General features: G+C 30.1%; 1 protein-coding gene across 1 annotated transcript in view; it reads right to left on the bottom strand.

The window, feature by feature from the left end:
- Nucleotides 1-20,000, bottom strand: part of LOC122246354 (uncharacterized) — a 1,434,769-nt gene that overhangs the window by 1,243,324 nt on the left and 171,445 nt on the right. The window lies entirely within an intron of this gene.

Below are 20,000 nucleotides of genomic sequence, written 5' to 3'. Positions count from 1 at the left end.
ATTATCAAATAATTGTCATTTATTTGTTGATTCAGTCCTCATACTTGGAGCCAAAGGGGTCGCCCAGTGCCCTTAGAAAAGGTCAATTAAGGGCAAGAGGTTTTTCTCTAGCCACAGAGGCGCCAATGCTCTTGGGTCTTGAGTCAATATTAAGCCAGCAGATATAGTATAGCCTTCATCTTTGGTTCAAAGGAGAAGAGAGAGTGTTGGGTATTCTAGAGGCAGCTGCCGAGTAATGCCTTTCCAAAGGACACGAAGATGATGCATTATTATTTAAATTATCTATCCAAGTCTCATCTTTATTCATTATCTTTATATCAATAATTTTCATTATCTTTCCCCTTCCTATTCTCTTTATCATTCTCACTAATATTTTTTTCATTCTCATTCCTAAGAATATTGAGTAGCCTTGTCACTCCTTTTTCTTCTCATTCTCATCATAAGTGTTGTTCCCAATCTCTTTCCACTCTGTGAATTGTTTTTCTTGTTCTAGTTCTATTCATCCTTGTAACCACTTTCCAAATAATTCTTATATCTTTCAGGAAATAATATCTTTGGTATTTTCATTCCTTGTCTTATAATCCATTATATCTTTTTCATTCTCATTATTGACCTCATTTCGTCTTATATTTCATATCTTGCTAATACTTATTCTCATTATAATAATAACTTTATATTTTTGTAACAGACAATGTGATCACTTTCTTTATTCATATCATTGTCATTTTCACTTTCCATTCATGATATTTTGGATTCTCATTTTAAATCTCTCACTATTAATATCACTGATTAATATTCCTTTACATTGACATTATATGTGTCATTTTGATCATTATCATTTACTTACACACTCATTCCAAGTATCATTAACATTGTCATTATCATGTTAATTCTTGTCCACATATATCTCCCTTCCATTTGTCACTATATCTTTCTATTGTAAGTCATCTATTAATTCTCTCATAATAATTTTATAATGCTTACCTTTCTAGCTATAATGATAATATTCATTGCCATTCATTGTTGTTGTTATTTTTATAAATTATTATTATCAACATCATTGACATCATCATTATGATTTCCATTACTAATATTATTATGATCATTATCTCACTGTCATTCTCATTCACATTCACTTTCTCATTGTCATTCTCACTCACATTCACCTTCTCATTGTCATTCTCACTCACATTCACCTTCTCATTGTCATTCTCACTCACATTCACCTTCTCACTGTCATTCTCATTCACATTCACCTTCTCATTGTCATTCTCACTCACATTCACCTTCTCATTTTCATTTTCACTCACATTCACCTTCTCATTGTCATTCTCACTCACATTCACCTTCTCATTGTCATTCTCACTCACTTTCACCTTTCACTGCCATCCTCACATTCACCTTCTCATTGTCATTCTCACTCACATTAACCTTCTCACTGTCATTCCCACTCACATTCACCTTCTCATTGTCATTCTCACTCACATTCACCTTCTCATTGTTATTCTCACTCACATTCACCTTCTCATTGTCATTCTCACTCACATTCACCTTCTCACTGTCATTCTCACTCACATTCACCTTCTCATTGTCATTCTCACTCACTTCAACCTTCCACTGCCATCCTCACATTCACCTTCTCATTGTCATTCTCACTCACATTCACCTTCTCATTGTCATCCTCACTTACAATCACCTTCTCATATTCATTTTCACTCACATTCACCTTCTCATTGTCATTCTCACTCACATTCACCATCTCATTGTCATTCTCACTCATTCACCTTCTTATTTTCATTCTCACTCACATTCACCTTCTCATTGTCATTCTCACTCATTCACCTTCTTATTTTTATTCTCACTCACATTCACCTTTGCATTGTCATCCTCACTTCCCTTCTCACGCTCATTACTCACAAACAGACGTCTAACACAAGCATCTTCCTCCCTCAGCTTGGACTCCCTTACACTTGGCTTCACAGAACGGCCATCATGCTGTTGCTGAGACGCTCCTCGAGAAGGGCGGAGAAGTGAACGCCAAGGCTTATAATGGTAAGGCGATTGGAAAGTGAGTGACTTCTTAAAGGCACCAGAAGAATTTTGCTTTTGTTTCTTTTCTCCTCTTTGTCTTTGTGGAATTTTATAACAATTATTGTTATAATTTAATAAGGGAATCTTTTTCATCTTTTATCATTAATTTTATTGATATTTATTTCTTTATTCTATTAATTTTTCAATAAAATATTTTCATAGATTATTTTATAACTAAGAAAAAAATAGATTTTTCTATATTTCTTTATACTATAAATGTTATAATGATTAGTTACAACAATTCTGATAATAATAAGTATGATCATCTTAATTATTATTGATATTATCATTATTATTTTCATGTTTATCTACAAGAAATATGATCATCCTCATCATCAATCATAATCATCATCAATGGTCCTATTCATATTATCATTATTATTTCATTACTATAACTATTATTGTTACTCCCATTTCTACTAAATTATCAATTGTTATCATCCTTCTTCTTCTCATTATTGTTATTTTGATGGTGATCCTGTTCTTGTTCTTCTACATGCCTTTGTTGGTGGTGTTGTTGCGAGGTCTTTGTCAGTGATGACAAAGACAATGATGATAATGGAGAAAGTAATGGCAACAAAAGCAACAACAATAATGATGATGATGAAAAGTTTCATAAAGTTGATGGTGGTAATGATAACAATTTTAATGATAAAATAATCATCAGTGAAAATGTTGACGATAACACTTTCATGATGATAATAGAACTAATGATAATGGTAATGATATAATTATAATGATGGTGATTGGAAGGTCAATAATGATAGTGATAATAGTAACAGTAGTAAATATACTTTATGATACTGATGATGAGTAAAATTATTACCAATATTTTAGATATGTGTTATGAATGATTATTAATACATTATAAATTATAATTACTATAGATAATAATTATTCTCTTTATTCTCATTAATTGTCATTATTGTTGTTATTATTTTTAAAAACTATTTTCATTATCAATATTATTGTTATTACCACCAATATTAATTTCATTACTATTATTAAAGGTATCATTTTTATTACCTTCATTATTATCATTAAAGTTATTGTTATAATTACCATTATTGTTATCATCAATATTATTCATATTATTGTTATTATTGTTTTTATTGTTATTACTATCATTATTATTGTTATTATTTTTCCATTGTTATTATTATGCCTATCTTTATTATTTTTTTTTTTATAATAGTCTTCACATATACAATGATAGCTGAACAATTGCAAGGATTATTATAGTAATAACACAAAACAAAATCATATTATTGATAAATAATTTTCGAACATTCATTTCTGTTATAATTTACCTTATCATTATCATACGTATTTTTTCTTTTCCTTTTCATTTCTATGCCTTTTCATATTTTTTTTATTTTATTTTCATTAGAATTATTTTATCATTTGCCTTAATATTGATATTCATAATATTCATACTATTCCTCGTCCTTATCATCATCCTAATCATCTTTATTAATCACATTCTGAAAATTAGTCTCATTCTCACTCACATTCACCTTATCATCTTCATTCTCAATCACATTCACCTTCTCATTGTCATTGTCACTTACATTCACCTTCTCATTGTCATTCTAACTCATTCACCTTCTCATTGTCATTCTAAGTCATGCACCTTCTCATTGTCATTCTAACTCATTCACCTTCTCATTGTCATTTTCACTCATTCACCTTCTCATTGTCATTTTCACTCATTCACCTTCTCATTGTCATTCTCACTCATTCACCTTCTCATTGTCATTCTCACTCATTCACCTTCTCATTGTCATTTTCACTCATTCACCTTCTCATTTTCATTCTCACTCTCACTCTCACTCACATTCACCTTCTCATTGTCATTCTCAGTCACATTTACCTTCTTATTGTCATTCTCACTCACATTCACCTTCTCATTGTCATTCTCACTCACATTCACCTTCTTATTGTCATTCTCACTCACATTCACCTTCTTATTATCAGTCTCACTCACATTCACCATCTCATTGTCATTCTTACTCACATTCACCTTCTCGTTTTCAGTCTCACTCACATTCACCATCTCATTGTCATTCTCATTCACATTCGCCTTCTCATTTTCAGTCTCACTCACATTCACCCTTTCATTGTCCTTCTCACTCACATTCACCTTCTCATTTTCAGTATCACTCACATTCACCATCTCCTTGTCATTCTCACTCACATTCACCTTCTCATTGTCATTCTCACTCACATTCACCTCATTTTCAGTCTCACTTACCTTCACCATCTCATTGTCATTTTCACTCATATTCACCTTCTCATTGTCATTCTCACTCACATTCATCTTCTAATTGCCATTCTCACTAGCATTCATCTTCTCATTGTCATTCTCACTCACATTCACCTTCTCATTGTCATTTTCACTCACATTCACCTTCTCAGTGTCATTCTCACTCACATTCACCTTTTCATTGTCATTCTCACTCACATTAACCTTCTCAGTGTCATTCTCATTCACATTCACATTGTCATTCTCACTGACATTCACCTTCTCATTGTCATTCTCACTCACATTCACCCTCTCATTGTCATTCTCACTCACATTCACCTTCCCATTGTCATTCTCTCTCATATTCACCTTCTCATTGTCATACTAACTCATTCACCTTCTCATTGACATTCTCACTCGAATTCACCATCTTATGTCATTCTAATTCACATTCACCTTCTCATTATCATTCTCACTCATTTACATTCACCATCTCATTATTAATCACATTCACCTTCCCAATTTCATTCTCACTCTCACTCTCACTCACATTCACCTTCTCATTGTCATTCTCACTCACATTCAACTTCTCATTTTCAGTCTCACTCACATTCTTCTTCTCATTGTCATTCTCACTCACATTTACCTTCTTATTGTCATTCTCACTCACATTCACCTTCTTATTTTCAGTCTCACTCTCATTCACCATCTCATTGTCATTCTTACTCACATTAACCTTCTCGTTTTCAGTCTCACTCACATTCACCTTCTCATTGTCATTCTCACTCATTCACCTTCTCATTTTCATTCTCACTCACATTTACCTTCTCATTATCATTCTCACTCACTTTCACTTTCTCATAGTCATTCTCATTCACATTCACCTTCTCATTGTTATTCTCACTCACATTCACCTTATCATTTTCATTATATCTCATTAACATTCACCTTCTCATTGTTATTCTCTCTAACATTCACCTTTTCATTGTCATTCTAACTCATTCACCTTATCATTGTCATTCTCACTCATATTCATCTTGTCATTGTCCTTCTCATTCACATTCTCCTTCTCAATGTCATTCTCACTTACATTCACCTTCTCATTGTCATTCTCACTCACATTCACCTTCTCATTTTCAGTCTCACTCACATTCACCATCTCATTGTCATTCTCACTCACATTCACCTTCTCATTTTCAGTCTCACTCACATTCACCATCTCATTGTCATTCTCACTCACATTCACCTTCTCATTGTCATTCTCACTCACATTCACCTTCTCATTGTCATTATCATTCATTCACCTTCTCATTGTCATTCTCACTCACATTCACCTTCTCACTCACATTCACCTTCTCATTGTCATTTTCACTCACATTCACCTTCTCATTGTCATTCTAGCTCATTCACCTTCTCATTGTCATTCTCACTCACATTCACCTTCTCATTGTCATTCTCACTTACATTCACCTTCTCATTGTCATTCTCACTCACATTCACCTTTTCATTGTCATTCTCACTCACATTCACCTTCTCATTGTCATTCTCACTCACATTCACCTTCTCATTGTCATTCTCACTCACATTCACCTTCTCATTGTCATTCTCACTCACATTCACCTTCTCATTTTCATTCTAACTCATTCACCTTCTCATTGTCATTCTCACTCACATTCACCTTCTCATTGTCATTCTCACTCACATTCTCCTTCTCACTGTCATTCTCACTCACATTCACCTTCTCATTTTCATTCTAACTCATTCACCTTCTCATTGTCATTCTCACTCACATTCACCTTCTCATTGTCATTCTCACTCACATTCATCTTCTCATTGTCATTCTCACTCACATTCACCTTCTCATTGTCATTTTCACTCATTCACCTTTTCATTTTCATCCTCACTCACATTCACCTTCTCATTGTCATTCTCACTCACATTCATCCTCTCATTGTCATTCTCACTCACATTCACCTTCTCTTTTTCAGTCTCACTCACATTCACCTTCTCATTGTCATTCTCACTCATTCACCTTCTCATTGTCATTCTCACTCACATTCACCTTCTCATTTTCATTCTAACTCATTCACCTTCTCATTGTCATTCTCACTCACATTCACCTTCTCATTGTCATTCTAACTCATTCACCTTCTCATTGTCATTCTCACTCACATTCACCTTCTTATTGTCATTCTCACTCACATTCACCTTCTCATTGTCATTCTAACTCATTCACCTTCTCATTGTCGTTCTCACTCACTTTCACCTTCTCACTGTCATTATCACTCACATTCACCTTCACATTGTCTAACACAAGCAGACGTCTAACACAGACGTCTAACACAAGCATCTTCCTCCCTCAGGTTGGTCTCCCTTACACTGGGCTTCCCGCAACGGCCATGATGCTGTTGCAGAGACGCTCCTCGAGAAGGGCGGAGAAGTGAACGCCAAGACTTTGACTGGTAAGGCGATTGGAAAGCGAGTGACTTCTTAAAGGCACCAGAAGAATTTTGCTTTTGTTTCTTTTCTAATCTTTGTCTTTATGGAATTTTATAACAATTATTGTTATAATTTAATAAGGGAATCTTTATCATCTTTTATCATTAATTTTATTGATATTTATTTCTTTATTCTATAAATTTTTCAATAAAATATTTTCATAGATTATTTTATAACTAAGAAAAAAATAGATTTTTCTATATTTTTTTATACTATAAATGTTATAATGATTAGTTATGATAATTATGATAATAATAAGTATGATCATCTTAATTATTACTGACATTGTCATTATCATTTTCCTGATTATCTACAAGAAATATGATCATCCTGATCATCAATCATAATCATCATCAATGGTGCTATTCATATTATCATTATTATTTCATTACTATAACTATCATTGTTACTATTACTCCCATTTCTACTAAATTAAATTAAATTGGTACTCTTACTCCCATTTCTACTAATATCAATATGATTTTTTGAATAATTTAGCAGACGCTCAACACCACCACGTGTTTCAATGGCTAAAGAACATCTTTATTTACTGCACGAATATCTTATATTTATCTTTACTTATTTATATTGATCTTTACTGCACGAATATTTATCTTTGATATAATATTTATCTTTACTGCACGAATGTGGCAAGAAAACCCCACAAATATTAAGGAAGGAAATATTTTATGATACTGATGATAACACTCTCATGATAATGATGGAACTAATGATAATGATATAATGATAATAATGATGGTGATTGGAAGGTGAATAATGATAGTAATAACAGTAATGATGGAAATAATATTTATTGATTATGATGATAATTCTTATTATAATGAATATTTTAAATATTGATTATAAATGATTATAAATTTATTATGAATTGTAATTATCATTAATGATAATGATTATTTTTAATGATAATGATTATTCTTATGTTATTATCATTTTTAGAAATCATCATTGCTGTTATTATTTTTATCATCATTAACATTTTCATTATCATTATTATCATTATTAATATTATATAATTATCATTATTATTAGAATTATCATTATTATTATCTTCATTATTATTTTTATCCTCCTCATTATCATTATTATTCATGTTATTGTCATAATTATCTTCACTAATATTTCTATCATTATGATTGATATTTTTTATCATTTTATTACCATTGCTATCATTATAGCTATCATGATTACTGTTATTATTGCAATGGTGTTCGTAAATATGATAATAAAAACAATAAAAATTACAATAATTATCATAGTAATAAAAAAATATTTATATATTATTGATAAATGATTAACAAACATTCATTTTCATTATAATATTCTTTCTCATTATCTCATTGTTTCTATACCTTTTCATAATTCTTATTTTCATTAACATTCTTAGTATTTGCAATTTTATTAATATTCAAAATATTCATACTATTCCTAGCCCTTATCTTTATCACCCTAATCATCTCTATTAATCTCATTCCTAAAACTAGTCTCATTCTCCCTCACAATCACCTTCTGATTGTTATTCTCACTGACATTCACCTTCTCATTGTCATTTTCACTCGCATTCACCTTCTTACTGTCATTCTCACTCACATTCACCTTCGCATTGTCATCCTCACTTCCCTTCTCACGCTCATTACTCACAAACAGACGTCTAACACAAGCATCTTCCTCCCTCAGGTGGGACTCCCTTACACTGGGCTTCCCAGAACGGCTATCATGCTGTTGCAGAGACGCTCCTCGAGAAGGGCGGAGAAGTGAACGCCAAGGATAAGGATGGTAAGGCGATTGGAAAGCGAGTGACTTCTTAAAGGCGCCAGAAGAATTTTGCTTTTGTTTGTTTTCTCATCTTTGTCTTTGTGGGAATTTATAACAATTATTGTTATAATTTAATAACGGAACCTTTATCATCATTTATCAGTAATTTTATTTATTCATTCTTTATATTTATTTCTTTATTCTACAAACTTTTCTATAAAATATTTCTGTAATAGAGTCAATAAAAGAAAAATAAATAAATTTTATATATTTCTTTGTACTATAAATATTATACTTATAATGATTAGTTATAACAATTATGATAATAAGTATGATTATTTCAATTATTATTGATATCATCATTATTATTTTCATGATTATCTGAAAGAAATATGATCATCCTCATCATCAATCATAATCATCATCAATGGTGCTATTCATATTATCATTATTATTTCATTACTATAAATATCATTGTTACTCCCATTTCTACTAAATTATCAATTGTTATCATCCTTCTTCTCATTATTGTTATTTTGATGGTGATCCTGTTCTTGTTCTCCTACATGCTTTTGTTGGTGGTGTTGTTGCGAGGTCTTTGTCAGTGATGACAAAGACAATGATGATAATGGAGAAAGTAATGGTAACAAAAGCAACAACAATAATGATGATAATGAAAAGTTTCATAATGTTGATGGTGGTAATGATAACAATATTAATGATAAAGTAATCATCACTGATAATGTTGATGATAACACTTTCATGATGATAATAGAACTATTGATAATGGTAATGACATATTTATGATAACAATGATAATAATAATGGTGATGATGAATAATGATAGTAATAAATTTAGAAATATAAGTTTAGTTAAGTCCCCCCTAACGGCGAGTCCGTTTTCTTTGACATACGTAATGTCTCCCATGTTCCACCAATATTTGATGTTTTTTATTTTACGCTTATTTACTACAAGAAAGACATGTTTTGTTTATGTTACACCATTTATCAGGTGTATGTTTTTTTCCATTATGAAGACTATATATTTTAACTGCATTGAAACAGAAGTCTAAATCGTTTTTTATCAATATGATTTTCTGAATAAATTAGCAGACGCTCAACAACACCACGTGTTTCAATGGCTAAAGAACATCTTTATTTACTGCACGAATATCTTATATTTGTCTTTACTTATTTATATTTATCTTTACTGCACGAATATTTATCTTTAATATAATATTTATCTTTACTGCACGAATATTTATCTTTAATATAATATTTATCTTTACTGCACGAATGTGGCAAGAAAACCCCACAAATATTAAGGAAGGAAATATTTTATGATACTGATGATAACACTCTCATGATAATGATGGAACTAATGATAATGATATAATGATAATAATGATGGTGATTGGAAGGTGAATAATGATAGTAATAACAGTAATGATGGAAATAATATTTATTGATTATGATGATAATTCTTATTATAATGAATATTTTAAATATTGATTATAAATGATTATAAATTTATTATGAATTATAATTATCATTAATGATAATGATTATTTTTAATGATATGATTATTTTTATGTTATTATCATTTTTAGAAATCATCATTGCTGTTATTATTTTTATCATCATTAATATTTTCATTATCATTATTATCATTATGAATATTATATAATTATCATTATTATAAGAATTATCATTATTATTATCTTCTTTATTATTTCTATCTTCCTCATTATCATTATTATTCATGTTATTGTCATAATTATCTTCACTAATATTTCTATCATTATGATTGATATTTTTTATCATTTTATTACCATTGCTATCATTATAGCTATCATGATTACTGTTATTATTGCAATGGTGTTCGTAAATATAATAATAAAAACAATAAAAATTACAATAATTATCATAGTAATAAAAAAAATATTTATATATTATTGATAAATGATTATCAAACATTCATTTTCATTATAATATTCTTTCTCATTATCTCATTGTTTCTATACCTTTTCATAATTCTTATTTTCATTAACATTCTTAGTATTTGCAATTTATTAATATTCAAAATATCCTACTATTCCTAGCCCTTACCCTTATCACCCTAATCCTCTCTATTAATCTCATTCCTAAAACTAGTCTCATTCTCCCTCACAATCACCTTCTCATTGTCATTCTCACTGACATTCACCTTCTCATTGTCATTTTCTCCACTCGCATTCACCTTCTTACTGTCATTCTCACTCACATTCACCTTCGCATTGTCATCCTCACTTCCCTTCTCACACTCATTACTCACAAACAAACGTCTAACAGAAGCAGAAAAACATCTTCCTCCCTCAGATGAAACTCCCCTTACACTGTGCTTCCTTTAACGGCCATTCACCTTCTCAAAAAATTGTCATTCTAACTTATTTACCTTCTCATTGTCATTCTCTCTTACATTCACCTTCTCATTGTATCCTCACTCACATTCACCTTCTCATTGTCATTGTAACTCACATTCACCTTCTCATTGTCATTCTCACTCACATTCACCTTTACACTATCATTCTCACTCACATTCATCTTCTCATTGTCATTCACAACAATCTGACATTCACCTTCTCATTTTCATTCTGACTCACATTCAACTTCTCATTTTCACTCATATTCACCTTCTATACTTTCATTCTCACTCACATTCACCTTCTCATTGTCATTCTCACTCACATTCACCTTCTCATTGTCATTCTCACTCATAATTACCTTATTTTCATTCTCAGTCATATTCATCTTCTCAATGTCATTCTCACTCACATTCACCTCATTGTCATGCTCACTCACATTCACCTTCTCACTGTCATTCTTATTCACATTCACTTTCTTTCCCCACTGCATTCTTATTCACATTCACAACCTCCCTCTCACTGTCATTCTCACTCACATTCACCTTCTCATTGTCATTCTCATTCCACTCACATCCACCTTCTCATTTTTATTCTCACTCACATTCACCTTATCATTTTCATTATCACTCACATTCAGCTTTTCAACTGTTTCACTGTCAGTCCACTCACTCATATTCACTTTCTCACATTCATTCTCACTCACTTTCACCTTATTTTTATTCTCACTTACATTCAGCTCACTGTCATTCTCACTCACATTCACCTTCTCTTGCGATTGTCATTCTCACTCACATCACGCGCTACCTTCTCATTTTTTCATTCTCACCTCACATCCACCTTCTCATTGTTATTCTCACTCACATTCACCTTATCGTTATCATTTTCACTCACATTCAACTTCTGACTGTCATTCTCACTCATATTCAACTCTGAACTCTGACTGTCATTTTCTTTCTCACTCATATTCACTTTCTCATATTCATTCTCACTCACTTTCACCTTATTTTCATTCTCACTCACATTCATTTCCAGCTCACTGTCATTCTCACTCACATTCACCTTCCTTTCTGATTGTCATTCTCATTCACATTCACTTTCTCCTTTTCCTCACTGTCATTCTCACTCTTCTCACATCAAATTCCCCTCATCATTGTCATTCTCACTCATTCACCTTCTCACTTATCACAGTCACTCACACATATTCACCCTTCTCACTGTCATTCTCACTCACATTCACCTCACTACCCCACATGTCATTCTCACTCATATCACTTTTTATATAAACTCTCATTCACCACCGACTCACTTTTACTTTTTCATTTTCATTCTCACTCATATTCACCTTATTGTCATTCTCACTCACATTCAGCTTCTCATTGTCATTCTCACTTATATTCACCTTCTCCCTGTCATTCTCACTCACATTCACCTTCTCATTGTCATTCTCACTTCCATTCTCTTTCTCACTGTTCTTCTCTCTCACGATTCCCCCTTATCATTGTCATTTCTTCTCACTCATTCACCTTTTCACTGTCACTCTCACACATATTCACCTTCTCACTGTCATTCTCACTCACATTCAACCTCACTGTACATTCGTCCCACTCATATTCACCTTTTAACTCTCATTCCACACTCACTTTTCCACCTTTTCATTTTTATTCTCACTCATATTCACCTTATTGTCATTCTCACTCACATTCAGCTTCTCACTTGTCATTACTCACTCACATTCCACCTTCTAATTGTCCAATTCTCAATTAGAGGTTTGCGCATTCGACCTTCGGCATTGTCATCCCTCACTTCCCTTCTCACGTGCTCATTACTCACAAACAGACGTCGTAACACAAGCATCTTCCTCCCTCAGATTGACTCCCTTACACCTTGCTATCCCGTGACGCGCCATCATGCTGTTTGGCAGAGACGCTCCTCCGAGAAGGGCGGAGAAGTAGAACGCCAAGGCTAAGGATGGTAAGGCAGATTGGAAAGCGAGTGACTTCTTAAAGCGCCAGAAGAAATTTTGCTTTTGTTTCCTTTCTCTTCTTTTGTCTGTATGGAATTTATCAACAATTATTTGTTATAATTTAATAAGGGAATCTTTTTCATCTTTATCATTAATTTTTATTGATATTTATTTCTTTATTCTATTGAATTTTTCAATAAAATATTTTCATAGATTATTCTATAAAATAGAAATAAATAAATTATTTCTGTTTCTACTATAATGAATAAATGTTATAATAATTAGTTCATATAACAATTCTGAAATAATAAGTATAGCTGAGATGTTTCAATTAATTAATGATAATATTAATTATTTCATCAATATTCAAAAGAAATATGATCATCCTTCATCATTAATGCGCATAATCATCATCAATGAAAGTCCTATGAGAATCATATTATCATTATTATTTCATTACTTATAAGTATCCATTGTCACTCCCATTTCTACTAAATTATCAATTGTTATCATCCTTCTTCTCTCATTATTGTTATTAGTTGATGGTGGATCCTGTTCTTGTCTCTCCTACATGCTTTTGGTTGGTGTTGTTGTTGCGAGGTCTTTGTCAGTGATGACAAAGACAATGATGATATGGAAAAGTAATGGCAACAAAAGCAACAACAATAATGACGCGAATAATGAAAAGTTTCATAATGTAATGGTGGTAATGATAACAATATTAATGAATAAAGTAATCATCAACCTGTATAATGTTGATGATAACACTTTCATGATGATAGAATAGAACTAATGATAATGGTAATGACATATATATGATAACAATGATAATGATAATGGTGATGAATGAATAATGATAGTAATAAATTTAGAAATATAAAAGTTTCGGTTTGAAGTCCCCCCGAACGGCGGTGTTCCGTTTTCTATTGACATACGTAATATCTCCCATGTTCCACCAATATTTGATGTTTTTTAATTTAACGCTTATTTACTAGAAAAGAAAAAAAAAAAGAAAAAAACCCCCCCATGTTTGTTTATGTTACACCATTTATCAGGTGTATGTTTTTTCCATTATGAAGACTATATATTTTAACTGCATTGAAACAGAAGTGTAAATCATTTTATATCAATATGATTTTCTGAATAAATTAGCAGACGCTCAACAACACCACGTGTTTCAATGGCTAAAGAACATCTTTATTTACTGCACGAATATCTTATATTTGTCTTTACTTATTTATATTGATCTTTACTGCACGAATATTTATCTTTAATATAATATTTATCTTTACTGCACGAATATTTATCTTTGATATAATATTTATCTTTACTGCACGAATATTTATCTTTGATATAATATTTATCTTTACTGCACGAATATTTATCTTTGATATAATATTTATCTTTACTGCACGAATATTTATCTTTGATATAATATTTATCTTTACTGCACGAATATTTATCTTTGATATAATATTGATCTTTACTGCACGAATATTTATCTTTGATATAATATTTATCTTTACTGCACGAATATTTATCTTTGATATAATATTTATCTTTACTGCACGAATGTGGCAAGAAAACCCCACAAATATTAAGGAAGGAAATATTTTATGATACTGATGATAACACTCTCATGATAATGATGGAACTAATGATAATGATATAATGATAATAATGATGGTGATTGGAAGGTGAATAATGATAGTAATAACAGTAAAACATTAGAATGGAAATAATTATTTATTGATTATGATGATTATTTCTTAATATATTGAATATTTAAAATATTGATTATAGATTGTTATAAATTTTATTATAAATTGTAATTATTATCAATGAGTAATGATTATTTTTTAGTAATAATGATTATTTTTTAGTGGGGTTATCATTTTTTTTTTAGAATAGGATATTTATCATCTTCACTCTTATTAGTTGTATCATCATTAATATTTTCATTATCATTATTATTGTGATTATTATTATTATTACTAATATTATATTATCATTATTATTAAAATGATCATTATTATTATCTTCTTTATTATTGTTACTTTCCTTATTATGATTATCCTCATTATAATTATTATTATTCATTATCTTTACTAATATTTTTATCATTATGATTTTTATTTTTTATTTTTTTATTACTATTGCTATCATTATAGCTATCATGATTACTGTTATTATTGTAATGGTCTTCGTAGATATAATGATAAAAACAATAAAAATCACAATAATTATCATAGTAATAATTTAAAAAATATATATCATTGATTTATAATTCTCAAACATTAATTTCCTTTATAATATTCCTTCTCATTATCATACATATTTTTCTTAATCTTAATTTTCATAAACATTCTTATTATTTGCAATTTTATTAATATTCAAAATATACTATTCCTTGGCCTTATCCTTATCACCCTAATCATCTCTATTAATCTCATTCCTAAATCTAGTCTCATTCTCACTCTCATTCTCACTCGGATTCACCTTCTCATTGTCATTCTCACTCCCAATCACCTTCGCATTGTCATCCTCACTTCCCTTCTCACGCTCATTACTCACAAACAGACGTCTAACAGAAGCATCTTCCTCCCTCAGGTGAGACTCCCTTACACTGGGCTTCCTGGGACGGCCACGATGCTGTTGTAGAGATGCTCCTCGAGAAGGGCGGAGAAGTGAACGCCAAGGATAAGGATGGTAAGGCGATTGGAAAGGAAAGTCGAAGAGGGAAATGTCGAGTTGAGTGACTTCTTAAAGGCGCCAGAGAGATAAGAAGAGAGAAGGGGAAAAGAAAGCAGAAGAAGTTTGTTTTTGTTTATTTTCTCATCTTTGTCTTTGTGGAATTTTATAACAATTATTGTTATAATTTGATTATGGAATGTTTTTCATCTTTTATCATTAATTTTATTGATATTCATTTCTTTATTCTATGAATTTTTCAATAAAATATTTTCATAGATTATTCTATAAAATAGAAATAAATAAATTTTTCTGTTTCTTTATAATATAAATGTTATAATAATTAGTTATAACAATTTTGATAATACTAAGTATGATCATCTTAATTATCATTGATATTATCATTATTATTTTCCTGATTATCTAAAAGAAATATGATCATCCTCATCATCAATCATAATCATCATCAATTGTGCTATTCATATTAGCATTATTATTTCATGAAGATTACTATTATTATTACTACTATTTCTATTAAATTATCAATTGTTATCATCCTTCTTCTTCTCATTATTGTTATTTTGATGGTGATCCTGTTCTTGTTCTCCTACATGCTTTTGTTGGTGGTGTTGTTGCGAGGTCTTTGTCAGTGATGACAAAGACAATGATGATAATGGAGAAAGTAATGGCAAATAACAATAAAAGCAATAGGGAAGACAATAGTGATGATAATGAAAATGGATGTTTCATTGAAGAGAATGTTGATGTGTATATTGTGTGGTAATGATAACAATATAATGATAAAATAATCATCACTGATAATGTTGATGATAACATTTTTCTTTCATGGATGATAATAGAACTAATGCTAATGGTAATGACATATTTATGATCAACATGATAATAATAATGGTGATGATGAATAATGATAGTAATAAATTTAGAAATATAAAAGTTTAGTTAAGTCCCCCGAACGGCGGGTCCGGACGGTTTTCGGTCGGTTTGACATACGTAATGTCTCCCATGTTCCACCAATATTTGATGTTTTTTATTTTACGCTTATTTACTACAAGAAAGACATGTTTTGTTTATGTTACACCATTTATCAGGTGTATGTTTTTCCAATATGAAGACTATATATTTTAACTGCATTGAAACAGAAGTGTAAATCATTTTATATCAATATGATTTTCTGAAGAAATTAGCAGACGCTCAACAACACCACGTGTTTCAATGGCTAAAGAACATCTTTACTGCACGAATATCTTATATTTATCTTTACTTATTTATATTGATCTTTACTGCACGAATATTTATCTTTAATATAATATTTATCTTTACTGCACGAATGTGGCAAGAAAACCCCACAAATATTAAGGAAGGAAATATTTTATGATACTGATGATAACACTCTCATGATAATGATGGAACTAATGATAATGATATAATGATAATAATGATGGTGATTGGAAGGTGAATAATGATAGTAATAACAGTAATGATGGAAGTAATATTTATTGATTATGATGATAATTCTTATTATAATGAATATTTTAAATATTGATTATAAATGATTATAAATTTATTATGAATTGTAATTATCATTAATGATAATGATTATTTTTAATGATAATGATTATTTTTATGTTATTATCATTTTTAGAAATCATCATTGCTGTTATTATTTTTATCATCATTAATATTTTCATTATCATTATTATCATTATTAATATTATATAATTATCATTATTATTAGAATTATCATTATTATTATCTTCATTATTATTTTTATCTTCCTCATTATCATTATTATTCATGTCATTCTCATAATTATCTTTACTAATATTTCTATCATTATGATTGATATTTTTTTATCATTTTATTACCATTGCTATCATTATAGCTATCATGATTACTGTTATTATTGCAATGGTCTTTGTAAATATAATAATAAAAACAATAAAGATTACAATAATTATCATAGTGATAAAAAAATATATATACTACTGATAAATAATTATCAAACATTCATTTTCATTATAATATTCTTTCTCATTATCATACATATTTTTCTTCTTTTCCTTTTTGTTTCTATACCTTTTCATCATTCTTATTTTCATGAACATTCTTATTAATATTATTATTATTATTATTAATTTTTATTTTTTTATTTATTAATTCTTATTATTCTTATTAATTTTATTAATATTCAAAATATCCAAACTATTCCTAGCCCTTACCCTTATCACCCTAATCATCTCTATTAATCTCATTCCTAAAACTAGTCTCATTCTCCCTCACATTCACCTTCTCACTGTCATTCTCACTCACATTCACCTTCGCATTGTCATCCTCACTTCCCTTCTCACATTCATTACTCACAAACAGACGTCTAACACAAGCATCTTCCTCCCTCAGGTTGGACTCCCTTACACTATTTTTTTGGGGGGCACCCGTTTTTCCCCCACCCCTTCCCAGAACGGCTATTTTTCCCCCCATTTTTTGCTGTTGCAGAGACGCTCCTCGAGAAGGGCGGATGAAGATAGAAGTGAACGCCAAGGATAAGGATGGTAAGGCGATTGGAAAGCGAGTGACTTCTTAAAGGCGTCAGAAGAATTTTGCTTTTGTTTCTTTTCTCTTCTTTGTCTTCATGGAATTGATAACAATTATTGTTATAATTTAATAAGGGAATCTTTTTCATCTTTTATCATTAATTTTATTGATTTTTATTTCTTTATTCTATGATTGTTTCAATAAAATATTTTCATAGATTATTTTATAAAATAGAAATTAATAGATTTTTCTATATTTCTTTATACTATAAATGTTATAATGATTAGTTATAATAATTATGATAATAATAAGTATGATCATCTTAATTATCATTGATATTATCATTATTATTTTCATGATTATCTAAAAGAAATATGATCATTCCTCATCATCAATGGTGCTATTCATATTATCATTATTATTTCAATAGGATTACTATTATTATTACTCCTATTTCTATTAGATTATCAATTGTTATCATCCATCTTCTTATTATTGTTAATTTGATGGTGATCCTGTTCTTGTTTCTCCTACATGCTTTTGTTGGTGGTGTTGTTGCGAGGTCTTTGTCAGTGATGACAATGACAATGATGATAATGGAGAAAGTAATGGCAACAAAAGCAACAACAATAATGATGATAATGAAAAGTTTCATAATGTTGATGGTGGTAATGATAACAATATTAATGATAAAGTAATCATCACTGATAATATTGATGATAACACTTTCATGATGATAATAGAACTAATGATAATGGTAATGACTTATTTATGATAACAATGATAATAATAATGGTGATGATGAATAATGATAGTAATAAATTTAGAAATATAAAAGTTTAGTTAAGTCCCCCCGAACGGCGGGTCTGTTTTCTTTGACATACGTAATGTCTCCCATGTTCCACCAATATTTGATGTTTTTTATTTTACGCTTATTTACTACAAGAAAGACATGTTTTGTTTATGTTACACCATTTATCAGGTGTATGTTTTTCCATTATGAAGACTATATATTTTAACTGCATTGAAACAGAAGTGTAAATCGTTTTATATCAATATGATTTTCTGAATAAATTAGCAGACGCTCAACAACACCACGTGTTTCAATGGCTAAAGAACATCTTTATTTACTGCACGAATGTGGCAAGAAAACCCCACATGTATAATTTATACATGTACTCTATATTTCTGTATAATTCTCTATATTATATATATTGTATATATATAAAAAATATATATTACTGATAAATAATTATCAAACATTCATTTTCATTATAATATTCTTTCTCATTATCATACATATATATTTTTTTCTTTTCCTTCTTGTTTCTATACCTTTTCATAATTCTTATTTTCCTTAACATTCTAAGAATTTGTAATTTTATTAATATTCAAAATATCCATACTATTCCTAGCCCTTACCCTTATCACCCTAATCATCTCTATTAATCTCATTCCTAAAACTAGTCTCATTCTCCCTCACATTCACCTTCTCATTGTCATCCTCACTTCCCTTCTCACGTTCATTACTCACAAACAGACGTCTAACAGAAGCATCTTCCTCCCTCAGGTTGGACTCCCTTACACCTTGCTTCCGTGAACGGCCATCATGCTGTTGCAGAGACGCTCCTCGAGAAGGGCGGAGAAGTGAACGCCAAGACTAATGATGGTAAGGCGATTGGAAAGCGAGTGACTTCTTAAAGGCACCAGAAGAATTTTGCTTTTGTTTCTTTTATCATCTTTATCTCTGTGGAAATTTATAATAATTATTATTTAG

The sequence above is a fragment of the Penaeus japonicus genome, unplaced genomic scaffold, assembly GCF_977035675.1.
Source record: "Penaeus japonicus unplaced genomic scaffold, GWHDUDI00000001_assembly GWHDUDI00000043, whole genome shotgun sequence".
NCBI classification, from domain to species: Eukaryota; Metazoa; Arthropoda; class Malacostraca; order Decapoda; family Penaeidae; genus Penaeus; species Penaeus japonicus.
The sequence above is the reverse complement of the archived record's forward strand: the minus strand, read 5'-3'. Positions and strand labels throughout refer to the sequence as shown.